This window comes from Barbus barbus, assembly GCF_936440315.1.
Source record: "Barbus barbus genome assembly, chromosome: 20".
Taxonomy (NCBI): domain Eukaryota; kingdom Metazoa; phylum Chordata; class Actinopteri; order Cypriniformes; family Cyprinidae; genus Barbus; species Barbus barbus.
Window position 1 is genome coordinate 3664077 of NC_136748.1, and position 13571 is coordinate 3677647.

The 13571-nt window shown below is 36.7% G+C and overlaps 1 pseudogene across 1 annotated transcript in view; it reads right to left on the reverse strand.

The window, feature by feature from the left end:
• Positions 1-4124: 4124 nt before the first annotated feature.
• The window catches only part of LOC306886353 (centrosomal protein kizuna-like), a 32167-nt pseudogene continuing 22720 nt past the window's right edge, over positions 4125-13571 (reverse strand). The window contains exons 13-14 of the transcript in view: positions 7900-7943; positions 4125-6475 (exon numbers count right to left, since the gene is read on the reverse strand). The product of the transcript in view is annotated as a centrosomal protein kizuna-like (transcript). The remainder of the gene's footprint in view (positions 6476-7899; positions 7944-13571) is intronic.

Consider the following 13571-nt stretch of genomic DNA (forward strand, 5'->3'; position numbering starts at 1 on the left):
CTCACCAAAAAAAATGGTGAGAAAGCCATGGACGTTCAGTGTTAATCAAAATACATACATCTTTTTTAATGGGGGAAAAAGTAAAAATGCTGTAAAAATTAAAACGGTTTATAGCTCAACAGTAAGTTTCAGTGAAAAACTGCATTTGATCAAATTTGATTTTTTCTTTACATTAAAATACGGTTATATTTGAAGCTTTTGTATAATTTTGTATAATTTACAGTGAAAAATGTAAACTGACATTCCCAGAATTTCCTGCAATACACTCATTTTTTTCCCCCCTTATCATTTATGTACACTAGGATTTTATGTTGCATCTAATGTTAAGTTAATGTTTATTGAATTATTTTGATGCCATATGTGTTACCAAGAAAGCATTTATTTGCATGAATAACACTGAGCAACTTTGATATATTACCATAGTATTTACATCATCATCTTGAGGGAAGGCTACTTGTGATGAGCTTTGGCCCATTAAATGACTCGCATCACCACCTGATTTTGGTAACTGTCAGTGTATTATAATGGTACAAAACAGATTAGTACTTCAATAGGATGGTATATGAACATTGTATCATAACTGTCAATGCAAGGTAAAAATGTGAAAGCTAAAATGTTGCAGTCATTTCTATGGTAAGTTTTTGGCAACCACAGATGCTGTTTTTTAACCTTACATTTCACAGATTTTTATTATTATTATTATTTTTCAGTAATGTATACTTTAGTTCAGTTATAAGTTAAGTTAATGCAGATTAAGTAAAACTATCCATTTACATCTCTTCTCCTTCAATAATTTATTGACAATAAATTAAAGGGGTCATATGATGCGATTTCAAGTTTTCCTTTCTCTTCAGAGTGTTACAAGCTGTTTGTGCATAGATGAGATCCCTGAAGTTGCAAAGACTAAAGTCTCAAAACCAAAGAGATATTCTTTATCAAAGTTAAGACACGCCCCACATGTCTACGTCACGATGTGGAAATACAGTATTTGCGTAATGCCACCCAAATGTTCATGCAAAGAAAGAAGGTGTGGTTTCAGTAACCGCAGTAGTATTGATGCAGCCATGTCAGGGAGACGCTGTGTGTTTCTATACGAAAGCAAAAGCACTTTATTTGGCCTTCGGAAAGTAGATGCAATTAGGAATCGTTGGTTAAGATTTGTTAACAACACAACAGCACAACCCAAATGTTCGAATTTGTGCAACGCATTTTATGGACGACCGCTTTGTGAACCTAGGAGAGTACAAGGCTGGCTGCAGGAAGGCTATTTATAAAAGAAAAAGGGTCAATTCAGACTTTGCTATGACAAACTGGCGCTGTAAGTATGTTTTGTTATTAGTTCAAGTATTTGCTATTGACTGTTCAAATGCGGAGTTTTGCGTGTAACACGTCGTGTGTGTGTGTGTGTGTGTGTGTGTGAGGGGAACAGGGTCACATCACAGCGGAGTGTACAGCCCGTCAGAAATCGTCTCAACCGCGGCTTGTGTGCAAATACATACGAGCATCATCACTGTGTCTGTCACACGACTCTGTTCCCCTTTCGGGCTTGATCTGAAAAACTAACTTGAAAGCTGAAGCTGGCGATTATGGAAAGGGGCGTTACATTTCTGACGCCTGCTTGTGGTGTTCGGCCAATCACAATGCACTGGGTCAGTTGGCCAATCAGAGCAGACTGCGCTTGTCGGAAGGAGGGACTTTGTAGAAAACGAAGCGTTTGAGAGAGGCGGGGCATAGAGGACTTACAGTAATGTACAGTATTTGAAAAATAAATGTGTTTTTTAAACATTAAAGCATGTCAACATATTATGGAAGCCCGTTTCCGCCACTGAATAAAAAATTAAAAAGGTAATTGCGACTTTTTATCTCACAATTCTGCATTTTTCTGCAGTTTATATCTCGTAATTCTGACTTTTTTTCTCAGAATTGTGAGATAAACTCGCAATGCTGAGATCATAGTCTTTTTTTCACCCTTAATTGTGGACTTTTATCTCACAATTCTGAGAAAAAAAGTCAGAATTACGAGTTTTTATCTCGCAGTTGTGACTTTATAAATCGTAATTCTGACTTTATAACTCGCAATTCTGAGTTTATATCAGCCAATTCAGAGAAAAAAGTCAGAATTGTGAGATTAAAAAGTCGCAATAACCTTATTTTATTCAGTGGCGGAAACGGGCTTCCATAACATATTCTGTTACACCAAATACACAAAATAATGATCTTTAAAATAGCATCATATGACCCCTTTAAGATAAATTTGATTAAATAAGATAAATAAGATATAAATAATCTGATTTTAAACGTTGATCAACAAATATTTTGGTATACTTAGAATTTTTAAATGGGTTTGATTGTTTAGTATGTATTCATTAAATGGTCAACATAATGCATATGTGTTATGGTATCTCATATGGTAACCACAAATGTTACAATGTACATTCAAGCAAGAGAGGACGATGAGTCATTTCACAGTATGCTACATGATAAACAAACGTAGCAAAATAAGTGTAACTCACGCAAAGGTCAAAAGGTCAGCTATCAATTCAGTCATACAGACAGAACATTTTATTAAGAAAACCTGTATGCAGGTTATTGCATTATACAACAGTGCTTATAGCAACATTTACAGTATTGATAGTGTCTTCTGTTGTTACAATTGTCTTCATTAATCTTGCCTTTTGCTTACAGAGTGAACAGATAATACAAGTATTGTGAAATTTATATAAATTTGCTGAGGCAATGTATGTGTAATATCTAATCTGATGTAAATTGTGACAGTTTTCATTCAGCACCTCTAAGGACGATTTCAAACAAGTCTCTTGCATCATGAAAGGACACATGTGAGACCCTAAAAAGCACAAAGCAGGTTTTGAGTGAATGACAATCTATATAACAAGTGTGATCGGTGGATTTTTATACTAAAGGTTTCAAAAAACCTCTTGTGGAAATAGTATCCTAAGCCATTAAAAAACATAAAGAAACAATAAATACTGAAATATTTTGGAATGTTTAAAATTGACACTATGTCTAAGTCTGGCAAAAGCAATGCCAAGGTCATTGCACAAATTGACCTGTACAGTATGTGTGCATTGGGAAATGCAGGCGCATCACAGAAAGGCTGATATTCAGTAGAAACATGCCACAATATACAACATGGTCAAAGACTTTCTGATGCTAAGTGATTTCATTGAGGCGATGACATTCATATTGCACTAAAGACTGTTCATGCAGAAGAGTTTTTCACCTGAAACACCGCAGTACATTTAGTCTTTACAAGAAAAAGACTCAATACTGTGCACAGCCCACATTCCCCCAACCCTCAAGTCCTATTTGCATATTATAAAATGGCTTTTGCATGGACACCCAACAAAACCAGATAAACTGTATATTTCCAAGCAAAAGGAGGTTTAATTATCTATATCTGTATGACTCGAAACGTGGGCTTGAATGATGAAAAGCACGGCCTTTGTGTCTTCGTTGAACATCCTCAGAAACGCTGTCAGAGAAACCACAGGCGAGTAAATGAATATTTCATTAAGGTCTATTGAAACAGAAGATCAAATGACCTTGTTTTAAATCATTATTCCCTGATAAAAATAAAAGTGGATAGGGGGAGAGTGGAAGGGACACACTCGAAACTTCAACTTGTCGAATAAGCGTGAATAAATTACACAAACACGCAATATGCAAATAGCACAATGCTGGCATATCATTGTTAATGAGAGTGTTTAACTTCCCTACTTGCTTTCATCTAGGTCTTCCTTTCTTTTATTGTCTGAGATTGTTCCTGAAACAAAAACAGACATGTCTGGCCTTCGCTGCATATCATTCAACGCCAAAACACAAGTTTAGCTTAGATACCCAATGCCGTGAACAATTTAACCACTTATCCAACTTGGATTCAACCGTCTAACAAAGCCTCCATTAAACACGCTGACAGTTTACAGTGGACTGAAGAAAAATGTCTAATTATGATAACTGAGACCTTGACCAAAAAACATATACATATTGAACTTTTTACATATAAACGTGTAAAATATGAATACATATAAACTTTTATTCAGCAAGGATGCATTAAATGAATCAAAGTGGAAGTAAAGACATTTATTCACACTTAGTTCAAGTTCAAGTTCAAGTCGAGCTTTATTGTCATTCCGCTACATGTGGGGACATACAGTGGAACGAAATGTCGTGTCTCGCAGGAACACGGTGCTACATAAATACAGACATACAACAATGAAGTAAAAAACACAATAAACCTATACACAACTAACCTACTGACAGATTTAACTATAAAGTATACTATATATATATATATAAGTATTTATCCTATACAAACTAAAAAATAAAAGATTAAAAAATACAAACTATACGAATGTACATGTAATTAAGCAGCACAACCATTTTCAATTACTACAATAATTTTCAAATACAATAATAATAACAATCATAATATAGATTTGAAAAAAGAAATCAGTTTTGTAGGGTACGAGTATAAAAGTGCCTTTGGAATGTACTGCGTGACATGATGATGCACATGTACCATGCATAACACTGATTATAGCTAGACAAAAACAGACTTTCTTAATAAAATAAGAAAAGTCTACACTCAAACATGTAGAGCGGATTGATTTTATTCATCAGATGAATGGAGATTCAGCAACGGACGTCCTAACTGAGCCTTGAAATCAGGCACTCTACGCCATTAAACAGATGATTTCAATCGAGAACGTCTCTGAATCTGAATGCTTTAATGACATTCCCTGCTGGGAGAGCGTCGTACACACATTTTTGCAAAAGAAATCAAAAGCAAAACATTTTCTCTATTTCGATGTGACATCATTTGCAAGTCACACTCCGGGTTTGACCTTTTTTTAGCACGTCCGTGGGCCCTAGCGCTCGGAAGGCGGTTCCTTTAAACCGTTGTTACAGGCCGGCGCAACGTAACTCTCTCACAGAGCTTCCTCCATCACACAAGTATCTGTTGACATGATCCTTAACACAGATATTACGTGAGGGGAGCTTTTTAGCAATCTCCAAATTATGCAGGCGCGTTTCGACGCGTGCGGGTCAAGGCTGGCTGCAGCCATTACGGCTAATGAGTGTGGAGTCCTACTCTAGCAGGTTCGGCCTCATAAAGTTACTTAAAAGCCAACTAATGGAATCATACTGATGGATAGAATGCTGCAGGTTTTGTATCATTACAGGATAGCATGCCTCCGTGCATGTTAAATATGATGAAACCAAATGAACTCGGAGTCACAGACAAAATGACAACCCCCTGTCACGGGCGATGTAGATTACTGATGGCTGGGAAACAGTTCTGGAAATCCGTGCACAGCAATTTTAGTTTGCAATGTTATTTTCAGGTCCATTAGAAAAAGGGTTACAGTCGTTATCACTGATTGGCTGTTTTGGAAAAATAACCGTTATTACTGTAATGATATTGCTGTGTTTGATCAGTGCTCTTTTCAATGCCTAATCATAATTATCTGTAATTTTAACTATCATGTGGAGTCTAAAAATAGCCATTAGAGGGGCATTTTATAACAATGATTCGAAGCCAGCATGTCACATGTTTTGTACAGTAACACAGACGTCTCTGTCTATGATGCAAAATGTATAAAACCTAATTTGACATCCCCCAAGAATCAGTCAGCGAGCATAAAAATGAGCGTACAGTGAACTTTGTAGCGCGCATATCGTCGATCGGGCAGATGCTCGCGTCGCGTTCGGCTGACGAAATCACTTTTCTACCGCCACAAATACAAAGAGCATTTGTTTCTATATTGAGATGAGCACAACGCATTTCGTCCTCCTAAATGGGCCAGGGGTACTTGAGTGAGTTCAAAGGTGTTTCAGCAGCATGCAGAGTGGCCATTGTGCACTGGCTTTTCATAGGAGTTGACTCAGAGCATTCCACTCCAACTCACCGCCAGGTACCTGCAGCATCTAAAATGCGTAATATTCAGCACAGTGCAAAGGAATCACTTTAAAAAGCAAGTTTAATCTATTTCAACCAGGTCCAAGTGTTGTTCAGCTAAAGAGATTCAAGCAGGGTTAACACCGACATGTTTTGAAAACCCTTCACAGTCTTTGGCCACAATAAAGAGGATGGCTCTTTTTTGTTTTCGTGGAATGTCGCATTCATTCCTCAGTGAAAATTTTTGTTTGTTTTGCGATCGTATAAAGGAATCTCTTTCAAACATATTAACTGCTCGTTGAAAAAAAAAAAAAACTCACTGTGAACTCACAAAAGAGAAACGCTAATCATAAAAATCATCAAAGTCCGTGGACAGGTGTTGAAAATTAGCATGTGTGCTATAACACTCATACTAATACATATGGTTTGTCCTATGTCATTGTATGTCCATGTCAAATAAAAGATCAATCAAGTCATGGCTGCTGGTGTTGCGGGACTGAGGAAGCAAGGCCATTTTGATCTCAGAATTGCTGTCATCTGATTCTCCCCAAAATGCTGCAAGCAAAAATATATACGTACACCATTAACATCTGTTGGAGTAAGGGGGCAGAGATGAACATGATATAAAATGATAAAAATATATCAAATTAAATAAAAAAAAAAAATCACTTTTGGGTGTTGTACAAAATATAGAGACCAAATAACATGAATAACACATAATAACAGAACACACACTACTAAGATTTCAATGTTTAAAATGTAATTTCTGTAATCAAAGCTGAATTTTCAGCATCATTACTCCAGTCTTCAGTGTCACATGATTCTTCAGAAATCAGTCTAATATGCTGATTTGCTGCTCAAGAAACATTTCTTATTATCATCGATGTTGAAAAAACTTCATATTTTTGTGCAAACCGTGATAAACTACCATTCAAAGGTTTGGGGTAAGTAAAAAAAATAAAAGTACTTTAATGAAATGATGCATTAAATTGATCAACGGTGACAGTAAAGACATTTATAATGTAACAAAGGATTTCTATTTCAAATAAATGCCTTACCTACTCATTAAAGAACCCTGAAATAAAAGAATCACGGTTTCCACAAAAAATATCAAAGCAGCAAAAATGGTTTTCAATATTGTTATTAATAAGAAACATTATTAATAATGTTTTCTGAAGGTGACATTAAAGAGTAATGGCTGCTGAAAATTCAGCTTTACCATCACAGGAATACATTACATTTCATAACATATTCAAAATAGTAAAGAGCTACTTTAAATTTGAGTAATATTTCACAATAGTAGTTTTTACTGTATTAATGATTAAATAAATGCAGTCATTTAAAAAAATTGTAATTATTCCAAACTTTTTAGTAAGGCCGTGTACACACTGCAGCTACATTCCTTAATCGCATTCTATACACACATAATTCACTAAAATACGGGAGTGACAACCGCAGTAACTCCCGAAAAATACAGGTAGTGACAACCGCATTTACAGAAATTCTACACAGTGTACGGAACTGAACAGCTAGTTGTTAATGACGCATTTTGAACATGCATCAGTGTATTCATCTGTATATGAGATGCAAGAAAATAACAGTGAAAGAAGTCTTAACTTAGCACGGGGCTAGCTGCATTCATGAACCCTGCGGTAAAGTGTCAGTGTTGCCAGATCTTCATAGAAAAAAACAACAACAACAAACAAGGATAAGCACAAAAAAACACTAAAACACCAGAATGTTGCTATGGCTACAAATGCGGGAGTGAGTGCTGTTCTGTACACACATGGAACGATAATTTATGGGACTCTCTCCTTCATTTAAATGTGGTTGTCACTCCTGAAACTTGCATTGTGTACGTGGCCTAAATGTAGGCAGTACAGTAAACAGTACACAAGCAGTAGCATTTAAACATTTTTAATTATTCCAAGCTGCATTTAACACAGACACCACGTTTTAAACACTTTAGTCATTCATACCCTTTGACTGGACAGCAGAGATAGTTTTACTTTTTGTAGTCTTCCTTTAAGAAGAGATAAGAGATAAAAGAGATAAAACTACACATTTGTAATAAAAAATAACATAAAAGCACAAAGAAAAAAAACTAAAGAAATGTCTATAAACATTTGAACCATATCATACAATCAGAGACACATAATTTCATCAATTTAGCCACAACACTCAAATGATTCAGGGAGCCATCATCTCTTACCAAAAAGTTGTTTTTTCTTTTTCAAATGTACCTAACCAAACTCTGAAGAACATCATTTCCCCTCAGATGGGGCGAGTGGCCAAATAAACTTCCTTGACTTCTTTTCTAATGACGTTGAAGGACCCGGTCAGGGCTCTTATTCATAAGTGGACTGAGCGCCGGGTTGCTGGGTTCCCAGGTTCCCATAGCATCACTGATATCTCTATGTAAATGCATGACCCCGACAAGCCTTTGATCTGCATTGATGCATATGCAAAAGCTCACGCTACTTTTCATACAGGCTTCCTTCTTCATTTACATCAGCACAGGGCTATTCAGATCTCAACAATGACGTCTTCATCTTCACCCTGATTCTCACCCTCCATGTCTTTATACATCCAAATCATTGATTTCGTTTTCACGTCCATGTACTTTAAAGGATTCTAGGAGCAAGAGTAAGAATATTTAATATCTCTTTGATGCATTAGGATGAACAAACCAAACGCCGATTGTGTGTGTATTCACGTGTGCCCCGCCGACCCGACGGCAAATTCAGTCACGTGCGCACAACCTTGACACTGACCAAAGGAGCTGTAAAGATGTAGCTGAACTCAATTAGGCTGGCTCTTATATAATTCAGCTCGGCTCTTTTGTTTCCAGAGCATCTCTGCACAAAGTACGACATTTCATCAATTCTATTGATGCATGTATGCAGATACTATGATCAGGGTCAGAACGAACAAGTTACATAAATCTCCTTTGGCTCAATAAGAATACAACTCCAAACTCATAAAACACAGAGCATCAACGTTACGGTATACAAAAAGTACCACAGATGCATTCACTCCCAGGGTCAAAGGACGTGACTGACATGAAGCCCGTGAAAAACCTTTCGGATACAGATACTGGCAGCTGAATTCTTTTTCATCAAAGGTTACAATATATATTAGACCGATCGTGAAGGTTACTTTGATGACTTTAGGAGAAGCAAAACCCAAGAAAGGCGAAGAAACATACTATTAAAGGTGCAGTCTTGCCAAGCACAACAATGCATAATCATCCTCTTGCTCAAAATGGCCCTTTAAGGTGGACTGAGCACAGTCTTTATTAAATATGATCAGCAGATATTTGGAGATATTTGAGATTTGTGTTGCATAGACAGCATGATGGGAGCACTTTCAAAACACGTATCATGAGCATCAGAAATACTTTCGTGTAGCATAAAATGTTATAGTATATTTATTAAACTTATGCTCTCTGTGATTTGTTTTCTTTATATGACTGACAGTATAATTTTAGTAGATTTCATTCTTCTTGCATAAAAAAAAATATATATATTTAGTAAGCAGCTGCAAATAAATGGACAGACCTGACTGTACATTATTCCCCACATACACTAACTTATTTGAAAAAGTTACCAATACTGCATTTATTAGATCCAAAAAATAATACAGCATATATTACTACAATTTAAAATAACAGGTTTTTATTGTAACATTTTATTTCTGTGATGGCAAAACTAAATTTTCAGCACCATTACAGCGTCACTTCAGAAATCATTTTAATATTCCGATTTGCTGCTTACAAAACATTTATTATTATTATTATTATCAATGTTGAATACAGTTATGCTGTTTCATGTTTTTATATAAACCATGATATATTTCTCTGAATACTTTGATGTATAGAAGGTTCAAAATATTATATTTGAAATTAAAAATATTTTTTATAACATTACAAATGTTTTACTGTCACTTTTGATCAATTTTATGCAATTTAAAAAAACTGTGACCACAAATGGTAGTGTATGCTTATTGCATAGTATTTATTATCTATTTATTTTGTAATCCAGGAGTCCGTTTTGTCATGTCCTATTATATAAGCTGACACTATAGGAATTGCTGATGAGAGCTTGACATAAAGGACATTTTTTTAAAAATAATGATTACATTGATGGGTCATGCTTACAAATGCTTTATGGGATTTATGAAAATTAAATACTAAACTGTCTGCAAAAATGAGTAAACTTACAAGCAAACATCTTGTGTACAATTTTCCATCTCCCTTTCAAATTGAAAGCTGAAAATAGGGAGGCCTTTCTCTTTCCCAGCAGCGAACGCTAAAGCAAAATTTGAGGGCTTTATCCCCCTTTAGTCATGATGAGCTCAATAATAAATACATGTTTGGGTGGGTAAATAGGCTATTCTTTTATATAACTTGCTTGCCATGGGAATGCTCTATCAGCTGGGCCACTTCAGACAGTGACGAGTCTGATTTCAAGACACTATTATCATAGAGAGCTGTGAATGCCACTGACCCTCCAATCTAATATTCCATTTCCATAAACATTTATGCCAGTTCATCTTGCACTGAGGTTCACTTAATTGAGGCAACGAATCTGAATATGTAAGACAGGCCTGGCCACTGTTTGGCTGCGTCTCATACACAAAGGTGAATGTAATGTGTAAAATGATGCAAATTACTGCTTTGACGGCAACCTCTCTCTATTTCCCTCCGCTCCAGCGTTTACTTTCTCCGCTCTCCCTCTGTTCCACGTTGTTTTGAGCATTTGGATGTATTTGCGATATTTGATGAAAAGTGCCCCAGTGCGTTTTTAGGCAAGCATTTGATACATTAATATATGGGGTGTGTGGGTTGTTGTTATGATATCTATGAGCTATGAATAAAAGACGTCTCTCGGCATCCTATGCAGCAATACGCTTCATGTAAATAGACTGCGGTTAGTCTGCGTTTGTTGTGTGGTCCAAGTTATTTTCATAATACCTATGATCACGTACGATTATAGCTCTGCGATTACATTTGATGAAAGTGTATCATCGTGATATTGGTCCTTTTGAAATAGTCTGTTTATAAAGTAAAACAAAATGATTGCGTGTCATGTCAAAAATTGCAGATATTCACTTAAATTAAAAAAACAAATGTAATTTATTGATCAGACAGACAGATGTATACGATAGATAGATAGATAGATAGATAGATAGATAGATAGATAGATAGATAGATAGATAGATAGATAGATAGATAGATAGATAGACACATGCTTAAAAATATTTTTGGACTGTTGCAGCATGTTTTACAAGAAAATACTGTCCATTTCATGTTCCATGTTTAATTCAGTGTGTTACTTGCCATTTCATCGTAAATAATTGTGAAATTAATAGCAATTTGAGTGAAAATTGTTTCTACACCAATTTAATTTTTCAGTCTATAAGTATAAAAGGATCTATACCTATCACGAGAATACAGCATATGAATATAAACATCTATACGCCTCCACAGCTATGCTAATAGAACACGTTCTTTGGATCAGTGTTTGTGCAAGGTAGCAGTAGTACCTCCTACACCGGTCCCAGCTGTGACCCACAGCAGCACTGATTTACCATTGATTAGACCCCTGAAAGAGCCAAGAGCTCTGGAGTGAGGCAATGATTCAGAGCAGCAGAGAGAGTGCCCTCTACTTGTCACCGGCTGCCACTGTCATTGTACCAACGGCTGGGTTAAATATGAGTTCCCTCTCCTGGCCAAGTACCAGAACTGCAGGAGAACAGGCAGGGGCTTTTCTATTTATTTGTGGTTGTGTACACACAGACAGCACCTCAAGTGAACTGGGTCACTGCATTCATTGCCATTTTTTTCAACTCCGGTATTAATTTAGTATCACAAAATGAAGACTTCACCTTAGAAATAAATTTTTGTAATTTTTGGCTCGGTGAAATAAATGTTATGCGTAAAGAGGATTCTTTTTTAGTAGACAAAAGCAGGTGGATACACAGAGGCACAAAGAAAGAGAGTGACCCCCACTGGCTACTACGGTTTAGTGCTACCCCCGTTACACCCACCACCCTGCACACGCTCATTCACTGGTGGACAGCTGAAGACACACTGTTACTTTGGTTGACTAAAACAAAAAAATGTTACTTAAATTAAACGTTAACTCTGAAATAAAATAAAATATTCTAAAATAATTTTAGCTATTTGGCAGATTTGTATCTCATTGCAATATTTCACATTTGCGTTTAGTTTAACTTGATGTACTTAAAACTAAAATAAAACAAAAAAACTATAGACCATCTAGACAAAAATCTGAAAATGAAAACTTAGTAGTATCTCAATGACACAAAAATGAAAGTGCACAAATTTGTCAAACTAGAAAAACTCTTAACGGGCATGTGAAAGAACTACTTCCTTTACATTTTAACAATCCTGCTGGAGTTACACAAGCATTTGTTTTCCTCAATGTGACAAACTGATGAAATATCGGTGAAGATATTATATAAACCCACTACTAATCCTAACCTGTTATTTTTCATAAAGCAACAGAGTGGGACATTAAGAAACAGTGAGCGAGCGAGATCTGCGCTACATGCCTGCAGTAGCAGAGGACACAATAGCGGCTGAAGAGGAGGAAGCTGTGGCATGCAGCCTTAAACAAAGCGCAGGAACAAGAGGTCTTTACATGGAGTGCAGCTGCTTATTCCAGCGCTCTCCTTCCTGAATCACTGCGGCACACATGCGTAACAAATACCGCCTGGTCCGTCTGCACAGCCTCTGAATTATAACACAATAAAACGCTGTGTTCGATAAAAGTATTTCACAGTAAAAACGGCACACTGACGAGAGGAAAGTGCAGGGAAGGGAATTAAGGGAAAAAAAACGGGGGTGCATATGAAAGACCCCAATTCTCTTCAGTGCTATAATAGTGAAATGAACACACATAAATGTGTTAAGAGTATCTCTTTGCATCTTGTATGGACTGCATGTATTTAATCTGGAAAGCTTATTATGGGCTAGTCATTGCTATGCAAAGCAGCGCCTGACGCTTTTCTCTGGTCTTTTCAGCCCAGCGCAGTGTTTGGCCAATAGGCCTGGCCCCCCGCCTCTCATTGGGCATTCATAACATGCAACATTTGCACAATGTATCTCTCAAAGACTGCTGAATAGGGGGCCTTAATACTCATGTAAACAACTGCAAACCAATTACTTAATGAATCAGCCTCACACATAATGAGGAGGAGCACAAAGGCCCATAAATGCATTTTTTGCACCGAAGCGCCTGCTTTAAACTCTGATTCTTCAGCTACGGTCTCGGCTTAAGCGCAAAATCATAATTACGGCTAAGAAAGAGAGGCACTTGATTTATTTTATTTTGCTTTATTACTATTTTGTCGGGAGTTTTGGTCCGAACCAGAAGGTCTTTTAATGTGCCCATCGGCTCAGTGACAGAATGACAGCAGTAAGTGACGGAGACGAGAGAGCGAGAAAGCAGAGAGGACGGGGGAACAGCACATGTAGTGTTCTTCTGGAGCTCGAGTGCAGGGTACTTGGAGAGGCAATAAAGCGCAAGAAGTGACTGGCAGAAGAGGAATTCTTCAACACGGCACAAAAAAATAAAAAAGTGCCACAAAATATTTTACCTGAAAACAAAGCAAATGCTCCAAT